The sequence below is a fragment of the Protopterus annectens genome, chromosome 11.part0 (genome assembly GCF_019279795.1).
Source record: "Protopterus annectens isolate FY-2018-M chromosome 11.part0, PAN1.0, whole genome shotgun sequence".
In the NCBI taxonomy this organism is placed as follows: domain Eukaryota; kingdom Metazoa; phylum Chordata; order Ceratodontiformes; family Protopteridae; genus Protopterus; species Protopterus annectens.
The window spans coordinates 1,242,160,875-1,242,184,625 of NC_056745.1; positions in this window are offsets into that span (position 1 = coordinate 1,242,160,875).

Below are 23,751 nucleotides of genomic sequence, written 5' to 3' on the forward strand. Positions count from 1 at the left end.
CCTATGTAGGATGCACACAGTAGACCACCTATACATGACAATTTACAGGTGGTCGTGTGTGTGTGCCATCCATGTTTACTGTGTGTGCAGGTGGAGAAGGGTCAGTCCATAGGGGCCTACACTGTCAGTGTGTGTGCTATACGTTCCCTCTTTGCCAAGGCATGGGCATACTGGGCATGCCTCCATCTGCCTACTGGGGCTGGCACAGGGTGTTTGTGGTCCAAGTCCCTCTGTGCCTGTGGTGCCTTTGGCAATAGTGGTGGGCTGTGAGGGCCTTCACCATTCTGTCCCTGCTGAAGCTGTTTCCGCAGGATCATATTATGTAGCATGGCACATACTATTAAGATGTGGGCACACATGCCTGGAGAGTACTGCAAGGCTCCACCAGATATGCCCAAACAATGGAACCATGATTTCAGCATCCCAAACACACACTCTATGATGATTCTGGTTTGTGCGTGTGCCTCATTATGGTGTTCATGCATGGGTGTGTCTGCATTTCTGATGGGAGTCATCATCCACAGTTCCAGTGCATAGCCAGCATCTCCCACCAAGTGGCCATATGGGATGTCCCCCCTGGCAAATACCCGATACAGCTGTGAGGCATGCCAGATGTGGGAGTCATGGTAGCTTCCAGGGCTGCCAGCACACACATCCATGATAATGCCCTGGGTATTCACATGACCTGGCAGTTGATGGAGGGGTATCCCTTGCAGTTTATGTAGCACCTACCCTGCTAACCAGGTGGTGACTTGATGTGTATGTGTGTGCAGTCTATTGCACCCAGTACCTCCAGGTAGTCTGCCACATGGTGGAAGAGACGCATACTGCTGGCCAACTCCTCCTGCATTCGGGGGAAGTATATGTGCTCCTTGGCATGTGGTAACATGGCATTCAGGAACTGGTGGAGTACCCTGGATGCTGATGCCTGTGAAATCCCCATGATATCCCCAGCTAGCCTTTGAAAGGTACCTGTGGCTAGTATTCTCAAGCTTACACATACCTTCGTGTCAACTGGGATGGATTCCCTCTGTTATTTCTGGCTCTGAGGCATGGCCGGCACAGCTCAACAGTTTGCTGTATGGTGTCCCTGTCCACCCTGTAACTCTCTACTATCTCCAGATCATTTAGCCCCTGGTAGATTACCCTTGGTCTGAACACTCTTCTCCTCCTCCGGTGCCTGAGGTGGTTGTCAGCATCATCCTCCACACCACCTTCAGTCTCCAACACATGCTGATGAATCAAAGCTATGGCAGCCCCTAACATGTACATTTTAAAAGTTCCCTGTCTGTTTGCACCGATGGTGCAGAGTGTTTGGGAATACATAAGTGTGTGTGAGGTGCTTTCATACTTTATACTATTGTGCTTTGGAAGCTGCTGCTGTAATTGGGTGTGTATGCGAAATTCCAGCTGCAGGGTATCTTATTTATGGGTTTTACAGCAGGTACTGCTATTGTGAGGTCTTTGGTGTTGAATTACATGTAGCTGCCATGATTCACCTATTGCCCTTTACTTCACTTTTCAACCTGATTCCCCTCCCATTGTCAGGCATGCATCCAGCTGCCTGCTTTCTTGTTTTGTACTTTCCCAACCCAGGAGTGTGTTGCAAAATGTGTTCTGTAGTTGATCTACTGCAGGTTTGCTTTGTTCTGCTGTGACAGTTCTCTTTTCTTTGCAGTACGGCACCTCCCCTTTCCTTTTCTGCAGGTAGCTGCTAGCAGCCTTGTTAGCTGTCGTCAATGGCCCACTGTGAGGTCCTAGGTGTTAATTACTAATTTGTACTCCAATTACCATGCTGCAGCACTTCCTTATTGTCTTCCCGTAACCTTCCTGTTTCAGCTGTGGTGCATGCCACGCGCAGCCGTTGTCCAGGTTTCGAGTGCGTTTTCATCCACGTTCACATGCACTTTCGGTCACCTTGTGTGCTCTCAGATAAGCAAAGCTATGGCTACTTCCACACCTCTATCCTGCGGCTTTGCTTAGCAACAGGCAACCTGGATTAGCAATTATCCAATGTGCTTACAGCTACAGTGGCGCAGCCCTCTCTTGATGTCATGTTTACCTCCAGGCCACTCCTTGGTGATGCACCTCTATGCCGTGTGGTACATCCTTATGCCGGTGGGGCGTTTGCGATTCAGTATTACTTGACTCATTTGCATGGCATTGACTAGTAATTCCTAGTTACCATGCAGAACACTGTCACAAACTGTTATCAACCCTTGCACCATGGTTGTGGTATAGCATGCATGCCATTGACTATTATGGGGAATTCATGAATTGTGTTACATTGCAGTTTTATGACATCTAAATATATTTTCCTTGTGATCCCATTTGCGCACAGATGCACTGCAGTTTTACTTTGCATTAGTGTGGCCGTGACAGTAAATGTTATTTTTTATGTGTTGTGCATGTTTTTTTATGCCATTGGCTATATATTTAGCCATTGGCATATATTAACATTATCATACATAAGTTTGCTCCACTTTCATGGCTCCAATTTTATGTTTGAAAAATGTAAATCTTTTTTTTGGTTTACATTTCTGTATGCTTACACTACGCTTGCACTACTTCATGAATCGCTATATGCCTTCATTTGCATGCTACACTACTGTGCATGGGGTAATTAGCATACATGCTGCGTACGCTGGTAGTGCAGGTGGAAACAGCTCATACTTGAATTGCTCGGTGGCCATATTTGGTGTTAGAATGCCTACACTACGTGTGTACCTGGCGCTAGCTTCATGAATCCTGGGGAATGTCTATATCACTTACCTGTATGGCCTAAAAACACATACAGAGTGGTAAAATAAACACTATATAAATAGTATAAATTCCTACACTATATAAATAACTATAGAAATAAAAAAATACATCTCATAGTGATACCACAAGATTTACAGATTAAACTATAACATTTACACGTTTGATGATACACTATTATATATTATACATTTTAGATGTTATGAAATTTGATGTTATGGGTTTTAGATGTTATAGATGTTAGATGTTAGTCTCAATGTTTTGATTTTAGATGTTATGAATTTTAGATGTTTTGAAGGGAAACTGTTAAAAATGCAATTATTGCACCATTTTCACCCCTGATAGTCGTTGTGGCTGCCCGTGCAATCTCATGCAGCAGGTTTTCCAGTAGGCAAACTTGTATGCATCTTCTGTCTGTGTTCATGCTGCTCTTCATGGTTTTGATGATGAAACATCACTTGCATTTGTGTAAGTGCAATGCATGGCATGCAAATGTGATTAGCACTGTTACTCATGGCATTAACATGTAAACTCCATATAGGCTTCACACTAAGCCTACATGGAGACTATTGAATACCTAGAATGAATAAACACACACAAATAAACATACCCACAGACACACAAACACACAGACACACACACACACACACACACACACACACACACACACACACACACACACACACACACACACACACACAAAACAAAGCGGCACAGCCACAGAAGAGATTGACAGTTTTATTTCAGTAGAAATTTGTCCTTTCATACAAATGTTCCACCTGGAAATTATTAGTTGATTTAATCAAAGTTCAGTATCCAATTAAATTACTGGATATGTGATGATTCTACATGATTTTCTCACAACCTTGCAAAAAAGGCACAGTGGGTTTTCTTCTGTTTTGCTCCTACATTTTATTTTTATGACTCCCACCAATAACATTCTGCAACTTACCTGCCAGGTGAGTACCAGAAGGCTGTGGTACTCACCTGCCAGGTTGTTTAGGATGAGAAATAGCCACCTACTAAAGGAATCTTGCAGTAGCCAAAGATAGGATGACATGGCATTTTGGGCCTTTATATCTGTCAGTAGGAGGTAACTTTCTTCCCCCATGCATGCATGTAGTTCACTCTTTTACCCTGTTAAATGCCTCTGTTTAGCAGCATCTTATAAGTGTCAACTGTTCTTCTGGCTGATGGGTAAATAAGCCATCCACCACCAGACATCTGACAAGTGGCCCACATATCCTAGCCACTGTGGCTACCCATCAATAAATTCATCTGATCTGCATCATGGGGGCTAGTACAAGTCACTGCCAGTTTTGTGAATCTGCTCATTTGACTTATAGATTTGAAAAAAATACATTGATAATTGATCAAAGGCTCATCAAAAGAGTCAGTACAAAGAGAAATAATTTAGCAGCAAGATGCAGTTTCCATGGAACTAATTATGTTAACAATTAAATAGCAAGGTCTAAAAAGCACAAAGTAGAGACATAACTGTTTTCCATAAAAATGAAATCTGAAACTTTCAGTGGAATAAACTTAAAGCAACTTATTTAATTTTATAAGTCCATTCACTTATGGCAACTTTGTTATGTAAGTAGACGGCCAATAAAAGTAAAAAAGTAGCACTTGAAATAACCCAATCTGTCATAAAAAAACAAGCCAAGAAACTTACATAATGCACAAAGTATAAATCATGAGCTTTCCAATGTAGGAAATGTAAACATGGAAATAGTCACAGTTATAAATAATACATTATGGTTTGCACTCATATATCAGCTATGGCTATTTAACATCTACACATAATATCATACCATTTACCACCAGTGCTTATGATGTTTACAGTAGCTGTACTGAGGACTCAACTGGCTCCCAGCTGTACCAATAAAATCAGGAGTGCCACAGCACTGAGTGAGACATAAAATGCGTTGAATGAACTAAACTATAGGACAGTTAAAGATAATACCACACTCACTTTAACTGCAGCCACAACAGTTAAGAGCCATGGCTAGAAATCTAACTCCATCTTAAGTTACTACTATCGTAGTAGATTCTTCTTGAACATATTGTTTTCTAAGCTTCAGTAACTGATTTGAGATAATCCTTCAGGTATGGTTCTATACTTTTATTCAACATTACTCCACTTTCAATAAAAATTCTTTTGAAAGCCATATTTCAAACACAAAGCAAGTTGGTTATGATCAGAGAACCAATTGCAATCCTTTATTTCCAGAAGAAAACAAGTAACACATACATTACAACTCGTGATAGCCACCAGTCTGTCTATGTACCTATTGATCTGCCTAGCTTTACACTAGAGTTTGATTACTAAGAGAGAAAGACACTGATTCTGATGACATTTTTCATTTTCTTCAGAAGACACATTCTCACCACAGTTTCCACACAGTTTCTAGTCTGTCATCCCCGGGCAGTAGATTCCATTACAAATCATATGTATAACATTTATCCACTTTCAAACTCCTTCTTTCCTTTATTCTTTCTTTTCTTCTAGCTAAAAGGTATTCCCTGTTTGACTAAAGATAATTTACTTATCCTTGAAGGATCCCTTTATGAATGGGGGCTTAGTCAGAGAGGGATAAACCAACTTTAAGAAGCATCTATTTGAGGAAAGTCTTTAAACCAACTGTAGCTTTATCACCTTACCAACAGATAACAGGGAATTGTGGTTCACCAAGTCAAAGGCCTTTCTGATGTCAATAAAAACAGCATCCGTGAAATTTCCAGTATCCATAATAATTAGGATATCATCAAAAAAGATTCATATAGCAGCTGTTGTAGTTTTAACAGTTCAGAAAATATACTGATATCTTGAAAGGAGCTGGTATTGCTGGGTTAGTGAAGAACAATGTAAATAAGCAATCTTCTCACTGAGTTTCTCTAAAGAAGAGAGAAATGAAACTGACCCACAACTAGAGGGTGAAGATTTTTTTTTTTGTGAAACAAAATTCAGGTATTAAGCTTATTGTAGTTAATGTCGGCATGTTGCCCATTTATTAGTCCATACTGTAACCCTTATGTGACTGATGTCCTCTACTGAGCCCTCTGTGATGCACATGACATTTACCAGTTCATGTTGAATTGTGTCAGTTTGTATACACATGCAGCTCTAAGAGCATGTCTTATGTTTTGGCTTTCTGACACCCTTTTACTATTTTTGTTTTCTTTCATTTTGACTTCTTTAAGTGTGTTTCCCACATTATGTTTACTTTTACAAGAATGTTTATTGTACTTCACATAATTAGTGTAGCAGTAAATGAGACTTTTTTTTATTTTTTGAGTTACCATAATCTTCCCTTCTTTAGCCCCTGTATTTAACTTTGTATTCTTAGTTTGTCATATTTCATTGTATATTAGATTTTTATGTTTCTGTATTATACTGATGGTGTTCTTGACCCTGGTTTTATGCCTGTTTTATACACTCGTTAACTCACTTGGCATTGGCAATTTAGATTTAAAACTACCTCCTCATTTCATTTGTGGTCATGTTTATAATGATATCCCATTTTTCTCTATGCACTACTTTATGGATCTTTTAATGACTTAGAACTTTTGGGCTACTTTCTCTGTTCACTGTCATGCTTGTAATGACCCTCGTCAGTTTGGCTTTGCATAACATGCAGTTATTAAAGCCTTTATCAAATTATCTTATTATAGTTTTTATCAAGTTATCTTTATTTACAACTCTAATCTAATCCCACATGTATTAATCAGTTCCTCATCTTCATCTGTGGAACTAATTCACTGATTTTTTGAAACGTTCCCTGTGTATCAGGTACACAAATAACGGCAAACAAAGCCATACCCTTTAGGTGTTTCTAAACCAGAGTCTTCACATTTATCAGCATCAAGTAGCTAGGTACTTTTTATGCCATTTATGTTATTTTTTCACATTTTTATCCTGTTTTTTTTACCTCTAAAATTGGTTGTCTGGTTAGTTCTATTTCTGCTTGTTAGCAACTGTAGCTCCATTATTTACCTTTCACAAAATGCAACACATTCTAGTTTTTTTTAATGGTGTATTTTATTCCTTTACTCACACATACAGCTGCTTATGCTTGTGATCACTCCTCCATATTATTATTATTATTATTATTATTATTATTATTACAATAAGTATAATAACTATTTCAGTTTTCCCATTCTTTTATTGACAACAGTTCAAGGTAATTATTTTTCCCTTTGGCAGTTCTTATTATTTTCAACTTAGGGTCTCTTTGAGCATCTCTCACACTTTTCTTGATAGTCTATCTGCTTTGTTGTGTGTACTGTTCTAGGATCAATCTTTTTCAATTCAGTGTTAGGCATCAATTTTGTCTATTGCATTTTCTCATATTATAATTTAATGTTATGTTTAATATTTATTTGTTGTAAGATGTTTAAGTATCAACATATTTTAATAAATAAGATATTTTTGCAGAGGTTATATGTTCTGTTTATGTACACATTTATTTATATTGTGTCACTACAGGTCCTTAGTCTAAGGATTTATTGGCTACATTTTGTTTGTTATTGGTCTTCTCTTTACCCAAGATAGTGACTGACTATTTACTGACTGGCTAATTGGTCTTCTTGACTCCTTTTTTAAACCTCTGATTGGTGCTCTAGTATATCTTGATTTATTGCTATTGGAAGGCAATTGGTCCATTATTGTAACTTCACAGTCATTCCCATTTTATTTCATCAAACCTACACTTTGTTTAAAGAGTAGTTAAGTGGGACAGTTGCTGTTTTTCTATTTCTCTGTGAGCTTTGGGCTGTGGCTGGTGCCCTGTGAGAGTTAAGTGATACAATTATTGCCTGCCGGTTTGTGCCACTCTTTGATTTTTTCTGCGCTTGCTCTCATGATAGTGCTAACCCAGGAAAACCCACTTAGTCTACGGTGCTGGATTCATATATGGCATCATCTTTAGGAGATTTCAGCACTGGTTATCCTTAGTTTAATGCTATATTCTCTTTTGTTTTCCTGTTTGCCAGTTCATTCAAACCGCTATGTGATCTGCTCAATATCATCACTGGTTTTGATGTGGGCTCATCTGGAACATCAACATCATTTTCTCTTTTGTGTCAGTCACAGGTCTGTGGGAAGTGTTCCCCTTTTCATCTTGACCAATGATAGATGTCTATATTTTTCCCTTTCTTATGCTTTATTTTATATGAATTTTTTCTTGGTTACTTGACCACACTTTTGTCCCTGCTTTCTCTTCTCCATCCCCAAAGGCAGATGACTTCTTTAAAACAAAAAAGTCAACATTGACAGAAAGAAAACACTTTAATATACTTTACCACTTTTTTTTCCAAAATCAAACAATAACTTCATCAGAAGTAGAAAACTTCCAGTCATTGCACATTTAAGTTATAAAGGCTACATGATTAATATCACATTATTAAACTTCATTATTAAACGTAAGTAAGAATTAATAAATACAATATAAAATATAGAAACCATTAATATTCACTAAGAACTTTAAATATCATTAAATCCTAGTGTTTCATCAGCTGGTAATAAAAATGCCCATGTCTATATATTTCTTTGATTTCAAGCAAATTCTCAGGATTTCCTCCAATTAGAAAAGACTCTACATGGTCAATAATAAAAAAACACTAATTTTCTGAAATTACTACATTTTAAACTGTGACTGAACAACACGTTAACTGTAACATGTTACTGCACCAACTATGCGTGTTTATAAATCTTATGTGAGAGCGTCTTCATAGTTTCACCCACATATGTGATTTCTTTCAACTTGGACTTTTTTGTTGCATACTTAGATTATATTTTTTCTTTTTTCTTTTACCTTCTTGCAGCTGCAGAGAGTTTGCATCTTTAGTTGACTTCTTTAATTGACTGGTTGGTTGCATTATTGTTGGGTTGCTTGTTAACTGTGTAGTTGGATTGTCACATGATCATTTTCATTGACAATATAGGCATCCAAGAGCACTGTTGAAATATATGTAGAGTACAGTACAGTACAACAATACACTGAAGGATTAGTGTAGGAATAACATTACTCAGGGTAATATAATAACATTATATGCAGTAAATGAGAGCAGTTTGCAAGTAATTGCAACCTTATGTTCAATGTATACAAATTAACATTTTAAGTTCCTGGACATAACCTTTCATGGCTAATAACAACAGTATACAGCAGCATGAGAGATATGTCATTTACAACACATTAATTTGTCTCTAAAATGACTGCATTTATTGTTTGTGAAAGGATAGTCTTTGAGCTTTCTTCTAAAACCTTTAAATGTTTTTTTTTCCTGTGTTACTTCAACAGAAAGACTAATCCAGCATACTGGTCATTTTGCTAAATTCTTTTTAAATAAGTGTTAAAAGATAGTTGTATTTTGAGCATTATGACTTCAACATTCTATGGTCTTTGTAGGAATGCTTTCAACTATTAACTTTGAATGTAAGGGCAAGAAGTTGATTTGCTATACCTGCAACAGGAAGACAGCTTATGTTTTGAAGACGTAAGCAGTTATGATTGTCAAGGCTCTGCTAAAAAGATGAATTCATTAATTTTAATAATGGCTGTTTGAAATAATGTAGTCTTTGCAGAAGAATTTAAAGAGACAGTGGAGAGAGCCTATTCTAGCTTAGGTAGCAGTATGTTTTTGGAAATGTCATTCTTATCATGTGAAATAGTAAATGTGATTTATTTTTTGTAAGAAAGTTTAAGCTGGGTAAGACTTTAATGACTGCTTTCTTTATTTAAACCTTAAATGAGAAAGTAGGCTCCATTAGAAAGCCTAGGCACTTGTGCTCATGGACCTGGTTAACTGTCTCCCTAACAGAGTCTAACATTGATATCTGAGTAAGTGTTATATTTTTGGGGTTTAGTAAAGAACATATACTAGACCATTTTGAAACTTACTGGAGATTATTTTAGGATATTCAGTTCTACTGGAGATTAGTATGTAGATAGTTGCAAAATTATTGAGAGCACCGCAGTAGCATATTATCTGCATATATTGTCAAGTCTATGGAAGTGAGGTCAAAGGGAAGATTATGTAGAAAGACAGACAAAGTGCAGTTGTGTAAGTAAACTTTCCATAACAGTAGATGTTTGTATGATCACTGCTGCAGTAGCCTAAGCTACATGAGTTGTATCCTGCATAGGATATAACAGCCAGCCTGCTTCCAGAGCTTTAGGGCACCTTCCATGTATCAAACAATTAACCAGCTCAAGCTGAGCTTACTAAACAGATAGGGTTGGACACCAAACCTTTCACAACTTTCATGCCAAATGAGAGACGGAGGCTAAACTCTGAGAGGACAGTGCTAGGAAAAGAAAAAAAATACATGTCCAAACCTGCCAGAAAAAAAAAAAAAAAAAAAAAAATAAACAAAAAAAAAAACCACCAAACAACAAGGGGAATGGAGGGAGGGAGCAACTGCTGCAACAGATGATCACATGAAAATTGACTGTTATGTTAAATTTACTTACCCAGCTGTATTATGTTCTTCGTATTGATCCCTGCTTCAGTAGGCTGAGCTATATGGCTAGATTACGATAGCTTAGAACAAATGGGAGGTAGCAGGGGAAGAGCCCAGAAGCCCCTGCAGAATGGTCCTAGCAAAGCATGTCCTGGACCTGGAGAAGGAATCCAATTTATAGTACTTTGTAAAAGTATGCACAGAGGACAAAGTTACTGCTTTTACAATATTTCTAGAGTCCAACTCTTTCCAAGAAGCCATAGATGAAGTGAAAACAGTGGTATAATGAGCCTTAACCCTGTTAGGAACAGTTTTGTTCTGGTGGAAATAACAAAAGGTAATAGAGACAGCCCTTTGGAAATAGTCTAGTTTGACACTGGTTGTCCCTTCTTATTCCCTTCACAAGAAATGAACTGCTGATCAGAAGTTCTGAAAAGATTTTGTTCTGTCATAATAACATCAGCATTGTCTGTGAACATTCAAGGTAGGAAGTATTCTTTCTCCCTTATTTTTGAGTTTTGGAAAGAAAACTGGGAGATGGACAGTTTGACTTTAAGTAAACTTGGATATCACTTTAGGAATAAAATAAGGATTGTTTCTTAAAAAACATGCCTCTGTGAAAGATGAGGTGCAAATGTCAGAGCAATCAGCAAAATAGATTTCTATGTTAAGAACGTCAAGTTAACTAGATGACCTGGTTCAAATAGATGATATGTTAGCTTCTCTAACCCAGAAATAAGAGTGCAGGGTGAAGATTCTGGTTTTCTGGGTGGCCTGTTATGGAGTGCCCCTTTCAAAAACATTTTCACATGAGGTTGCATTCAAAGAGGGGGATCCACGGGTAGACATGCTGAAATGGCCAACAAATAAACTTTGATAGAAAAGTAAGATAAATAAATAGGACAGTAACTCACAAATACTGTAAAATGAGAGAAACAGTAGCTCTGAATGATGCTGTTTCTTTTGTGTACACCAACTGAAAAACCTTTTCCATTTGCTTATATATAATTGTTTTTAGTAGTATGCTGTCTTGCCTACATTGGTACCTGGTTCACATCCTCAGAAAGGAGGTGCCTGAAAGGTAATACATCCCTTTTATCCAGGCAGTTTGTGGTAGTTGTTTGGGGTCAAAATATATCAAGCAACCTGATCTTTTTTGAGTAAATCCAGTCTGTGAGGAAGCTTGTTGTAATTTCCCCTGGTCAATTCCAAAAGAAGATGCAATCACTGTTGCCTGGCCTAGAAGGTAGTCAACACAATGATCCTTCTAAATCTTCAGAAGTACTCTGGAAATCAGTGGAAAGGGTATAAAAGCATATAGGAGCATTCTTGTCCAAGGAAAAGAAAAGGTATCTGTCTTTAAGGCCTTTTTGCATGCAACTCATTCTCTTACAGACTCCTCTGTGGAGATCTGTGTCTAGCCTTTCATGCCATAAAAGATCCAACAATATTTGATGTCTTATTGCTTCACAGAACTAATGGTATATCAAATACTTAGTCAAATGAACGAAACATTCATCAGTAGATAAATAAGACACACTGGATTGATAAATTAATATTCCAGTGTATTCTTCACCTCTGGAACAAATGTTCAGTACATGTTAAGCAGAGTACCACCATTGCAACCTTCAAGGTAAACCTAGAATATCAGGTGGGCTGCCTCATATTCTCTCCTGGTCTATCCTATCTTATCCTCCTTGAAGCTAGAGAGAAATTTTGAATATTTTTTTGGCCAGATTTGAAATGGTCTGAAGACTGATTGATAAATACTTGCATATGAACCTATGAGTCCTGGAACACAAGTCTGACAGTTGATTGTTTAGAGAGCAGGCAAAATGGTCAACTTGAGTAACTCCGTACAGATGGATCAAATCATGGAAGACCCCTGATTCAGTTTGAATTCATGAGGGCCTGCCTTAGTCCTGCTCAGCTTGTCTGCCACACAATTTTGCTCTGACAGAATGTAAGATACCTATAGACTGAGATTGTGCTGTAAAGCTATATCCCATGCTATCATGGCTAGTCGACACAGGGGGTAAAATCTGGTCCCTCTTGCTTGTTTATGTGCCACATCACTGTGGTATTGTGTGTAACTATTTGAAGTGGTCCTGGGGACCACAGATGATTTAGATAGTTGACAGCTGGGCTAGCATCTCTTTTATATTCATGTGTTTTGGTCTGTCTTTCTTGTCCCAGAGACCTTGAACTTTTCTTTCCATTGACTCTGCTCCATAAGCAAAGTCTAAGGCATCTGTAGTGAATGGGAGACATATATTCTTAGAAATCTGATGTTTCTACCAAGTGATTTCCTTCTTCACAAATCTCAGAACTGGAAATTGAAAATAAAATGGCTGCTGATGCTGGAACCAAACTGATTTCAGATAAAAATATATCTTTCTTATGTGGAGTCTTGCAAGAGGTATCATGAGAATCAGGGAAGCCATGAGACACAAAATCCTGAGGTATTCCCTCACAGTGACAGAAGTCTAAGTGGAAAACCTCTGGAATAGAGCTAAGCTTAGATCTATTTATTCCTATGGGAGAAAATCTCTTTTTACTGAGGAGCCTTAAAAATACAATCCTGTGTGATGGAGTCATAAAATAACTTTTGAATGTTTTCTTGGAATCCCAGCCTGTGTAGGAGATCTCTTACCCAGGGGAGAGAGATTACTGACACTAAGCAAAAGATAATTAAATCATCTAAATATGGAAAAATGTGGATACCATGTTGCCTGCAGTGGGCTATAACAGCAGCTAGACACTTTGTCAAAACCTTTGGAAGAAGGATAGTCCAAAGGGTATGGCAGAGAACTGATAAAATGATACAGAGACACAAAACCTTCAAAACCACCCAAAATCTACATGCATGCAATGACTTTCATCTTTTAAATCTGTGGTTACTATAAAACTCAAATGAGGAAAAGGGGTAACAGGCTGTGGAGCAAGAGCATATTGTACTTGGTCACAATCACACACTCATTCAGGAAAGAAAGATCCAGAGCTTGTCTTCAGGAATCTTCTTTTGCTGGCTTTAAAAACATTCTTGAGTAAAATTATTTTGCGTACTTGGGAGGAGGAACAACTGCTCTTATCCCTCCTTAGACAGCACATGATGTAGGACAGGGGAAAGAGTAAAGCTTGGTATGCTGGATAAGAAGGAATTCCCCGAAAAGGGGAAATGTTCTTCCCATTCTATGGATCACATACATGACCCATTTGTCTGAAACTATCAGTTGCCAAAGAGAGAAGCTGATATTCAGATTTTTTGGAAGGGGTAAGGTACTACTATATATAGTAATTCTGACTTGTTTGATTGTCCTTTGTTTGGGGAGAGATCCTGCTTTTTTTCTGGAACCTCTCTGCAATTGCTTTTTAAACATCTGTTTATCAGAATTCTGTTGTGACTGTTTATTTTTGTTTCTTGACAAAACTGGATGAGGGAGCATAAAATCCCCTGTAGAATATAAAGAAGATGGGATGAAAAATATGAGAGATTCCCATGAATCAGTTTACCTCTCTCATCACAATTTTTTGATATCTTCTACAGCAGATGTCAAAAAACTCCAAAGGAGAATTTAACATTTCATTTTTGAGTTCTTCTGGAAGGTTCTGAGAATGTATCCAAGCAAACTTCCTCAGGATAATAGCAGTGGCAGCAGCCCTGGAAGTAGTATCTACAGTCATAAACATGCTTAAGTCAGTGAGTAGTGATGGGAGAAATAAAAGAAACTAAACTACACAAAGTAGATGTTTCCTCATAAAAGGAAACTGCAGACAAAACATTCCTCATGCATTCACAATCAGTATAAACCTTAACATATCTGCCTAACAATTCAGAATTTTAAAAGTCAATATTGCAGAAGCATACACTTTAACTCCAAACTTATCAGCAGCTTTATCATCCTTATCAGAAGGAGAAAGATTATAATTAACAAAATGTTTGGCAGTAGCTGGATTAACTAAAGCTATACCTGCTGGGTCGAGTCTGGGATTGGTGTATAAAAACTTGAAAAGACTGACAAACTTTGCACATTCTACATCATTTCTTAGAGGCAGTAAGTTGGCTGTTAGGGGAAACAACAGGCTGTAACAAATGCATCCTCCAGTGCTGATAGCTCTGGGGGCATGAATGAGGGTTCTGGAAATTCTACTTGTAGTAAGTCATAATATTTTCTAAGAAACTAAGAAACCTCAGTGTTCTCCCACTGAAGGAATGTCTCATTCTGGAAATAGTCTGAGAGAAAGATAATCTCCTATATGGAGAATTAGATACCACTCTCTACTCAGAATTTGAACTAGAAAACTGAAGAGAAAAGACAGTGTCTGTGCCTTCACATTTCCCTACACATTCAAATTCTTTTTTTTGAAAACAATTTTATTGATTTTAAATAAAACAAATTTTATAAACAATCACATAAATTTCACAGAAAAATGGTAATTTCAGAGATTGTAACATATAAATTCAAATAACTATATAGAATATACATTCAAATTCTTGAACCTCTTCAGGGAAAGCAAAATCCCTTTTTATTTTACCAGAAATCACCTTCCAAGAAAGGACAATAGTCTGCATGAAAACCCGTGCCAAGGTCAATAAATTATTCTTGTCCAGAAAAACTGACACAGGTCAAGTTAAATGTTTAGTTTTATGTCTCTTTTTGACAGGCCTAGGTTTGCCAGCTTCCCCTGGGATGAGCACAGCATTCTGGTTAAGCATGGGCACATTTCCTGCTGTTTCTCCCAGGGCTGACAAGAGTGGCTCTCCCTTGTCCATTGAGGGGACCCAAAAAGCCACAGAGGATGTGGCTAACCCCCAGCCAAGGGTAGCTGTATAGACAATACTAGAAAAATCAGAGGAAAAAGATGAGTGGTCTGAAAAAACAGCCTTGGCCACAGCATAGTCACCCACCTGTGGCTGTAGCAAATGACCAGCCTGCTGTGATGGCAAAGGCTGTTTAGTTATTTTTTTCCTTCTTGTAGCTGGAAGGAAGTTTGACCAAGGGACAGGTAATTTGTTCCATGTTGAAAACAAAAAAAGTGCTTGTTTCCCAAGGAACTTTAGCAGCAATAGCCAGTAAAGCAGGAAAGTTACAAAAATATTTTTTTCCCACAAAAAACACAGTAAAAGCACTTTAAACACATTCCCACCCCTACAAATAAAATAAACACAGTTTTTCTACAATAAAATTAGCTTTAAGCAAGTTTTAACAACTTTTTCATAGCAAAAGTAAAAATGTGTGCTCCATTTTAAAAGTACATATAAATCATGAGACAGCCAGAGAAAATACGTCATACATTGCATTGGTAACTTTCTATATTGTCATTAGGGCACTAAACACAGGCTTAAAGTCACATAGTGAGTCTGTCAGAAGACTATACTTTCTGATATGCTCAATTAATTGATTATAGATTAGTTTCTTTTCAAATATTATGGCAATAGGAATGAGACTGGCATTGGTCTAAATTTATTTAAACACCATTATTGAATTATCACTGGTCACATAGGCAAACTTACATTTAAATAAAAGTAACCAAACCATATTAACAAGTTAACATTTACAAACATTATGCATCACATATATTGTTCTGTATTTACTTCAGAATCTCGAATGACTGAAAACCCAATTATCATATGGTCAAGACCATATGATCAGGTTTTCAGAAGCTCAAAATTCTGAAATTAATCCAGCAAAAAATGAATAAATAAATAAGATAAAATGTTTCTGCAAGGGGACAAGCCCCCCTGCACCCCCCACCCCCACTACTTAAATATACCAACTCCAAGGTCACACTACAGCGAGGAAAAGGGAAATCTCCCATTCCACGCTGTATGCAGATCTTCGTTCAGAATTTTGAGCTTCTGAAAACGCGATCATATGTTCTTGAACATATGATATTCTGGTTTTCAGCCACTCGAGATTCTGCAGGGAATCCATTGCTCTATATAATATAATCAACTCATCATTACATAAATTCTTCAATTCATGCTTTCTCTTAAACCGTATTCCATATACAAAACATTTTTTCTACATGTATTGTTTCCATAACTTCCATTTTTGCAATGTAATTTATTCCTAACCTTTTCTACAGATCTTATGTCCTGCTTTTTTATCTCTGTTACAATATTCACTACTTTAGGCCTGGCTGTTTTAGACTTTCCATGTTCTACTAATTGCTTTATTTGATAGCCACCAGAAGTAAACTTAACAAGGGCTTACTATCTCTGGGCAATTTAGATCCTGTATCCCAGCTCAAAAAATAAACAAATGAATAACATAAAATAAAATGGAATAAAATAAAAAAAAAATACTTAGTTATTCTCATTTGCTTGCCCAATATTGCTGACAAAGTACTCTGCAGGAAATGTTTAAAATCTGCTAACTTATAACACTCCTAAAACATATGTCCCAGTTATCTCTTTCTTCCCCATTACACCTCCAACTTTTTTCATTTACCTGAGGAAAAATTCTTTGGAGTTTGCTTGGGGTATAAAACTACCCATGAAAACACTTCCAGGCAAAAATCTTAAATTGTCAAGCCATAGTTATGGCCTCCCATTTTTTCTTTGTGAGTTGGTTATCTAATCTCTCTTCCCAATCTTTTCTGACCTCTACTGATTGATTACTATAATTATCCTGGAATATTTTATACACCCTACTAATTATTCCTTTCTTAATAGCAGCTTCTGTTCTGAACTAAATACTCAGCCAGTGCAGATATTTCACTTAGGATTTCCGTGTCCCTTTCTTTTTGCTTATACTCTGATACCAATCCCTGATAGGGAAGGCAATCTCTAGCCTACAGTCCAAATGTCTTCTTTGCCTCTTTCCATTCTGTTACCTTTCCCCTCTGTAATCATTTGTTCCTGATACTTTGGTTCCTTTGCCAGCTTCCTTCAGCAAATTCCAGCCCCCTCTTGCCTCTTCTCTGTACCCCTAACTCCAGTCATCCATATCAGCAGGCTATCATTTCTCTATTCCTGTGTTGGTTTAGTTCTTTGTATACTTTCTTCTACTTTATGAATATAATATTCTCTCTCTTTATTTTCTTCAAATTTTGGGGGGTTCTAATGCCATGACATGAATGGACCCCATTCCTAACTAAAAGTATGATTAAAGTTAATGAAATTAGTACTGTTTCAATCTTTGATGCCAGCCAGAAGTGCTCTTCACAGAACCCGCAATGTGCCAATTAATGACTCCTTCTGCAAATTGTATGGAGTTGCATATATTGGCAACATATCTAAATGCAATTGTAGATTTTTTTTTTATAAGACACATTGCTCCTACTACTATTGGAACTATCTGGGTGTCTTTCTTCCACATTACTCCCATTTCTGCTTGCAGATCCTGATATTTTATGACCTTGTGCCTCTCTGTATACAAGTCACTGGGTGTAACAGTTTCAATGATCAATGCTACTTTTGTCTTCTTTTTATGGACCATTATATCTGGTTTCCTCACATCTATCTTTTGAGCTGGTGGTAATGGGTGAGCCCATGTGACATAGACTTCATAATTTTCTATGATGCTTTGTGGTTCCTGTTTCCAGTGATTTTCAGCTGTTTCAGTATTATAATGTTTGGACAATCCCAAGTGCAACAATTTTGCCTCATTATTATGCCTTTCAGTATACAGTCCTTCTGCCATTAGTATATCACATCCATCAGCAAAGTGTGCGACTATTTCCAAATCTGTTTTACAAAACCTACATTTGTCTGTTTCTCCTACATGTTCAATGGACTTTGTAAACCAATGTGTATGTAGCCCACTATCTTGGCCCACCAATATTAACCTTTCATCTTTTGGTTTAAATTTGCCTGTCCTTAACCATTCCTGTGTTTGATCCTGATGAACATGAGGGTCTTCCAGGAGTTTTCTATGCTTCCAACTATATCTATGCATTTTCCACATTTCTTGCCTTCTCATCTGATCCTTCACCTTATATTCTTTAATTTGCTTTTTTAGCACATTCAGTTGCTGCCTGAATTTTATCTACTTCTGGTTTGATTTCCATTTCCTCTAGACACCAATATGCTTCTGCTAGACGAAGAAGGGAAGTCATCTTAGATTTATTCTCCTCATATTTCAAAACTTTCACGATATTTGGGTCTTGTGAGGTCAGCAGGTATGTGTGTAGTCCCAAAATTGCAGAACTACTGCCATAATTGAGTTTTTTTCTAAATGGCTATAAACTCTGTCGGCATCAATTCCAGTGTATAGCTTATATATCGTCAGAAGGCAAGTTATTGGTCTATAATTTTTAGGGTAGCTTGCAGGTTCACTCTTAAGTAGGAACATTGCTTTTCCTGTCATTAGCCAGGTTGCTGGCTGGGGTGTGCATATAAATAGTTCTTACTCATGGCTAAATCTTTGTGCAGACATTAATACTTTTATTCAGAAGTTAGGTTCTGCATCTGGGCCTTGGGGTTTTCCAGTTAGAGGCTTTTCTTAACTTTGTTTCAATCTCTCTGGCTGTTACTTCATCCCATTTCATATCCTGTACCTTTGAATTCTTTCTTTTACATCTTTTATCCATTTAGCATCTTTTTATGTTCCACAGGATCTTCATAAATACTTCTCCAAAATGAATTTGTTTCTTCTTCTTTTTTTTTTGTTTTTTTTTTGGTGGTCTTTCACTTCCCTTTACCTTGTTTCCCAGTTCTCTATAAAACTTTTTTGGGTCATCAATACATTGCTTACTTTGTACTTTTCCTTTATATTTATCTGTGTATCATCTAAGTTTTTCTGCTTGTGCTGATATTTTAAGTTTATTATTTGCGACAGTGCATGATAAATCATGATCCGTTATAATACTGCACATTGCTTTTCTCACATCTATCTTTCTAAGTATTTTTGTTGATCTGTTCCCACTTCTATACTCTTCTAACAATGGCACTTTTTGTCTTAATTGCTTTATAGTTTTCTCTATTCAATACTTCCATGATGGTATTCAATTTCTCCCTTTCCTTTAGTACCTTGTGTTCTTGAAGTGGACTTTTATATGTTATTAACTTAGCGGCACAGTAATATAGCCTGCTTTCTTCTGTTGCATTATGTGGATCTCTATAGACAGTCCTAATTACCGTGTTCATTTGTTTTATCAAACTTCTAACTTTTCGGGTTTTATTGACCTTCTGCAGTCTATTTCTTTCATTGATCTTAATATGTCTATCTGTCTCTATTAAATCAAGCAACTATTCTCTTAGCTCATTTTCTTCTAAACTGAGGGCACATTTTTTGTTCTCCATTTTCTGAGGGCATTCTATAGAAAGTAATATAGCATCTTCCTGTGGCAAATTCTCTTCAGTTTCATCTTGTGTCATCCATTGCTCTATCATATGGGACCTCATTGGCCTATTGCTTCTAAAAGTTCACTGCTTCAGGGTTGCCACAGTTTCTTGCTTCTTCCCTTGCTGTCCATCTTTAAGTGAATGTTTATACTGGTTTCCTGTGGAAGGCTCCAAAATATCTTGATATGGCAACAGACCATTCTTTATGACTATTGTTATGATTTTCTATATGACTATTGTTATTGGTCTTAAGGATCAGCATGCAAAATCATGCTGTTTCCTTACTTCTAGAATTTCCCCCTACTTCATCACCATCCTTTTCCACTTTGAATTGTAGCTTTATGCTTGTGTTATGTATAAAAGCATTAATTGTGTAGCTCTAAAATGTCCCTTCACATCAAATAATCATAAACTTTCCTTGTTCTGTTGGAAAGATCAACTTATCCCACTTGACTCTTGCCCTCTTCCACCCCCAGATAATATACTTCAACTCTTTATTAATTATTATCCACAACTTCTCTTCTGGTTGATAAAAATATGTCTGACCTATATATAAAGCTAACTATACCTAAAAAAGCTAACTGCACATTTTATCAGGCTTCAAGATCATTTCCCTAGCCTACTGCATCCCTTTTTACCATCTCTAGCAAAAAAAAAAAAAAATAGGGTTTATTCATATCACTGTTTGCCACCTGTCACCTTATACATGAAGGGTGGATTAGATTTTGCCCATATCAATCCTCTAACATAATTTTCCACAACATAAGTAATTGTGGTTGTTTTTCTTGGGAGCTTGTGTATTTGCTGAGGGACAATTATTTGCCTGATAGTAGTGAGAAAGCTTTATCACTGAAAGACACGTTCAGCAAACATGTAGTGCTATTCATTCTTCACTGCTGTGCAACCATGGAGTGGGTATGCAGGACAGCTTGGCCAGCTGCAAAAAAAAAAAAAAAAAAAAAACAGTATATGTTGCTTTCAGTGATTATTTTCAATGGTTTGTCCATCAAAGAATAATCCAAGGAAGAAAAATCATGAATCCCTTAACTGTTGATGAGCCATTATATAGTTTACAGCATCCATTAGTTGTATGGCTACCTGCAGAAATGTTTAACATACAAATAATTTTTTAAAGTGATTAATATCATGATTCCCCTGCCTGTTCTAATACCTGGCACATTATCCATGAGCAGGTGATAGCTGCCCAGAACAAATTCTTATGGACATGCATTGCCTTACAGCCATGATTAATTTATGGCAATAATACTAAATCCTTCCAGAAGGGAATGAGTTTTCACTTGTATCCACTTACTGCTTATGCTGTTTGTGTTTTCTAGGGTTATTTTCAGTCCTTTTGCATGGATTTATGTGGTATTTATTAATAGATATTGGTCCTGGGATTTTCTGAATAACTCTTTCTCTAATAAGTTTGAGGATTAAGATGCCTAATCTTGTGAGGCAAGGTTTAATGTTCTGTGAGAAAGTAAGATAATTTTGGATCAAACAATATGGGATTTGTAGTTGCTTTTGAGTAAGTTGTAGTACTTTTACAACTATTATATGAAATTCTGGAGATAGACAAATTGTGAAAGTAGGATTATGAGACAGGGTTAGAAAAAGTGATGCTGCTAAGAAAAGATAAAGGTCTTGCTGCTGCAAATACAGAAGGGAAGAAAGGGCCTATTAGCAGTTAAACTGGAAGTATAGTATTAAATAGACTAAATGTAATTATATCTGATGTGATGGAAAAACAGGACAATTATAAATAAAGACATGTACGTCTCTATAAAATGGGTATTTCAGGTAAGTAAGACAAGAAAGTAGGGCTTGTTATGTGGGATGATGTAAATATAATTTGAACTAAAGGATTAAGAATATTAATTGTAATATTCATTTAGATAGTTAACGTGTTTTACAGGCTGAACAGGGTTAAAAGGTATTTTCAAGAAGGGTGATTGATCAACAGGCGTTTGGTATTACACAGTGAACAGCTTTGCATGGTCCCTCATTTCTTCTGTCCCACTTTTATAGGTAAGAGTTACATTGTAGACTTGAGAGCCTGTGTGCATTTTTATCTCTTAATCTCTCATGCCAGTCCTGTTTCTTTTACTTTTTATCTCATTCTCCTGCTGGAAATCAAGCTAAACTGTTCTGTTTGGCTGCACGATATTTTAGAATTTTTTTTCATACCGATTTTTCAACCCCATAGAAGCCATGCCTCTCAACTTCTTAGTGTAAGAAATCTGGACAAAGCCTGAGAAAAGGGGGGGGGCAAAGGGCCAAAAATAGGGACAGATTTTAAATATTGCTCTTATAAATTTATAAAGTTGCTAGAGTAATATGTTTTGTGTTGCCATGCATTTTCTGAAGCATTTGAAGTCTGAAACGCAAATGTGTGTCATTATTTAGTGACTTCAATCCTCTAATCATCCCAGTGATTTGCCAGAAAACCACAAATTTTATGAGGAATAGACCAAAAATAAAAGGCAAAAATCTGGACATTCTGTGAAAATCTGGACAGTTGAGAGGTATGATAGAAGCCTGTCACTCAGTCTCCTGCTTTTCATCTAGTTCCTACCTTCCCCAGGTATTTTTCTTGAAGGATATTACTTTTGACAAAGAGCAGCTGTATACATTTTTTTTCTTTTCTTTTTCCCTCTTTTCTCTTTTTTTACATACATATTACTACTTCCACTTATCAACAGCTAACATAACAAAGCTGCCTCATTATGTTGGGCTGCACAAGTGATAATACTTTAGTTTAATTTTTAATTGGTTAATTATATATTGCACTCACTCATCACTGGCTAATCTTTGATTGTTGCCTCTTCCATCATGCTCTGCTATTGTTGGTGAATACTTATAGGGCTCTAACTGTTCTGTAATACGACTTCACCAGCTTTAGACTAGGGTGGCTGTTTTAATATTATTTGCTTATTTTAGCTTGACTTAATACAACAAAGTTCTGCAATTTAATAATACATGCCACTGTGTGAGTTTCTTTAGGTTATATGCTAACAGGTTACTGTCTGAGGTCAAACCATCCTGCATGTTTTCCTTCTTGCCCCTTGCTTCCCCCTCCCCTTTTTACCTCTCTTTATTCATATTTTTGGTTTGACTTCTATGATCCCCTTATGCCAGTAATTATTTTTTTCCACTCAGCCTTCTCTCTCCCAGTATTTATTCTGCCCTGTGTTCCCATATATGGTATTAAGTACCCCTCTTTCCTCTCTTTACTATTTATGCTTTATTTTCTAACATGATATTATGCTTTTTTTTACTGAAACTCATTGGAAAATACAATTTTTCTATAATAGTTCATGCTAGGGGCACCAACATCCATTAGCCTTTCTTAATTGTACACTATTAACTGTTCCGGTTCTCTATTCTTGCTGTTCATCTTGTTAATCTGGATTGGTTCATCTAACTTTACTCATATTGGGAAACCATGCCAAAGCTATTTTGATCTTTAGTGCTCTCTACACATCTTCTTTTGTATCTCATCTCCTGTGTATTACTATGTCTAGCACTCCTGTTCCTCCCCTTAGTGTTACCTAATTAAAGGGCTTTGCTCACACCTTTGCTTAGTTTTATTACCTCCTTCCAGGCAGTTGCAGAAACACTGACGTCAGTACTAGTGTATGTCACCTTCTTCTACATTATATACTGGGATTATTATTTAAATATTTAATCGGCCAGTGGTATACAGACATCTTCATGGATTGGGAACAATGCTCATTGGCTAGTGGGCCACTACTGTCCTTCACATCTTGATTGGTTCTTAGAACTTTACAATTCAATAGCTGCTTGGAGCTGGCTACTTACCCCCATGCACCCCAACCCCCAACTTATCAAATGACAAACTTTTATAGTGCTTGTAGTCATAAAGTACTTTATAAAATGCATTTGATGTGTTTTAAAGAACTAGTCTGAAAATATTCTGGGACTAAGAAGAAAGCATCTTTTCTAAGAGGTTAATAACGTAAATGTGATTTACTTACAGACACACATGTATATATATATATATATATATATATATATATGGTTCTACCTGACTTCGTCGACAGCGCAGAAGACCGACAACGGAATCCGGAGCTCCAGAAGATCGACATCGAAGAAGACCGACGCGAATCGCGAGTGGCAGAACATCGACAATGCAGAAGACCGACACGACGGATGACAACACCAACGCCGAGGATGCCGACATGGGGAAAGGCTGTGTGAGTATGCG